General features: G+C 35.5%; 1 pseudogene; it reads left to right on the top strand.

Moving 5' to 3' along the window:
• Positions 1-1,273: 1,273 nt before the first annotated feature.
• On the top strand, positions 1,274-2,200 carry LOC102881368 (annotated as a pseudogene).
• The last annotated feature ends 262 nt before the right edge of the window (positions 2,201-2,462 follow it).

The following is a 2,462-nucleotide window of genomic DNA, read 5'->3' as shown; positions in this document are numbered from 1 at the left end:
TGCTACATTCCAGTCAGAGGAAGTAACACACATGGGAGAGTACCATAATTTTATGAAACAGTGTGAACATTGGGATTACAGGGAATAGAGTTGGGGAGTGCCAGGAGGTGAAGCTAGAGAGAGTTCAGAGTCAGATATATTGGTTTGGAGCTTATGAAAGAGCTTGGCTGAAGAAAAATATTTGGAAGTAGTAATATTTGAAATCTCTTATAGGTGGATAAGATCTCCATGGGAACATATAGAATTATAGAGGTTAGAATTGATGATGGGAGTCTGGGGGAAACTAACACTTGGAAAAAAGTTTTTAAAAAGCAGCCAAGTTAATACAAGAGAGAAGAGGAAAAAATAAGAGTAAGAATAGGAATATAAATAAAAATAAGTGAAACAAAAGTAAAAGTCAAAATCAGTAACATCTCTGAGAACCACTAGGAGTTACTTCTATTGAGAATGGAATTACAGAGTAGAGGAAGAAAGCCTCAAGTAGAAGTATTGAACTGTTTCTAGTGCCAGAGAGAGCTGAATAGTTTTCATTAGTAATTGGCAGGCAGGGCATTGCTTAACTTGGTCAGAGAAGCTTTAGAGGAATAGTAGTATCAAAAGTATATAGCAAGTGTTATAAAAGAAGGAGAGGTGTAGTGAGTGGATTTTATTACTCCACCAGGTAATGTGTAAGTCTTTTGCAGATATTTACTTGATCTTACCACATCTTATTAGATAGCTACTATTTTAACCTCATTCCACAAATGAGTACTTGAGACTGAAAGATTAAATAATATGCAAAAACACATATAAGTGTTAGTAGGCTTAATTGAGATTTCAGTATAAACCCCAGGTTTACATTCTAATCCCCTAGAACAGAGATCTCCAAAAATGTGCAAGATGGTCCAACTGGGTGGGAAAATAAAATAACATAACTTCTATTATGTCTATTTTTTATCCATGCTCCTTACTTTTTAAATTTATTATTATGTAATCTACACATATATTTGAATTATTATACCATAATACAGTACATGTATATAACTTATTCTTACAAATACTTAAATTAGAGGTTAAGTTAAAAATTATACTAATTTTTATACTACTAAAAATATTTGAAGGCATCTATTTCTGTAACTGTGCTTCTGCAGGAGTGAGAAAAAATATCTAATATTGGTTAATATGTACATTCGTGTGAGATAAGAGACAGAAATAAAACCTTAAAGTTATTCCTTGTTACTCATTCCAGTTGTTTAGCTGTACATCTACTTTTCCTCTCCACCTCCTTGTGAGATGGTATATTCCTTCTCCTTCATTTACAGGTAGTTCTGTTGGGGATATGGTGAGTGGAAATTTATCAACAGTGACTGAATTTATCTTTACTGGCTTTCTCCGGATCCAGGATGGTAGTCTCTTATACTTCTTTCCTTTACTTTTTATCTATACCTTTATCATCATTGGGAATCTATTGATCTTCTTTACTGTAAAGCTGGGCACCCATCTCCACAATCCCATGTATAATTTCATCAGTATCTTTTCCTTTCTGGAGATCTGGTATACCACAGCCACCATTCCCAAGATTCTCTCTAATCTCATCAGTGAAAAGAAGACCATCTCTACTACAGGCTGCCTCTTGCAGATATACTTCTTCCATTCACTAGGAAATTCAGAAGGTATCTTGCTGATCACCATGGCCATTGACAGATATGTTGCCATCTGCAACCCTCTTCGCTATCAAATGATCATGACCTCTCGGCTTTGTGCTCAATTCTCTGCAGGCTCCTGCATCTTTGGCTTCCTCATCCTGCTTCCTGAGATTTTAATGATTTCAACAACTGCCTTTCTGTGGGCCCAACCAAATCCACTAGATCTTCTGTATCTTGGTCCCTGTGCTGAGCTTGGCCTGTACAGATACATCTATGATTCTGATTGAGGATGTGATCCATGCTGTGGCCATCATCATTACTATCCTAATCATCGCCCTGTCCTATATAAGGATCGTCACTGTGATCCTGAGTAATCCCTCAGCTGAGGGTTGGCAAAAGGCTTTTTCTACCTGTGCAGACCATCTTACCGTCTTCCTGATATTTTTCGGCAGTGTATTGTTCATGTACTTGCATTTCAATACACTTACCCACCAGTTTTAGACATAGCCATTGCACTGATGTTTACTATACTTGCCTCATTCTTCATACTGCTGTCATTGGTGCTCATCTGCTAACCAAACATTTATTAAGTTATACTGTGGCAACTCATAAATCTAGTTTTCTAGATTAAAGGAGGGGAGGAAATATTGTTATTCAACCTCATATATTTCTAGATTTTTTGACAATTGGATAAGGACAAATACAGACTAATTAATTAAGCACTTCTATTTTAAAAAAAAAATTAAGTCATTCTCCTTTCTTATTTAATGTATAACATTTTCTTATAGAAATATTTTTATTTTTAGAAACAGCAAACAGATGAACCACAGATTAAAT

Source organism: Pteropus alecto, unplaced genomic scaffold, assembly GCF_000325575.1.
Source record: "Pteropus alecto unplaced genomic scaffold, ASM32557v1 scaffold533, whole genome shotgun sequence".
Classification (NCBI taxonomy): Eukaryota; Metazoa; Chordata; class Mammalia; order Chiroptera; family Pteropodidae; genus Pteropus; species Pteropus alecto.
Note: the sequence above shows the minus strand (reverse complement) of the source record. Positions and strands in the feature narration are given on the sequence as shown.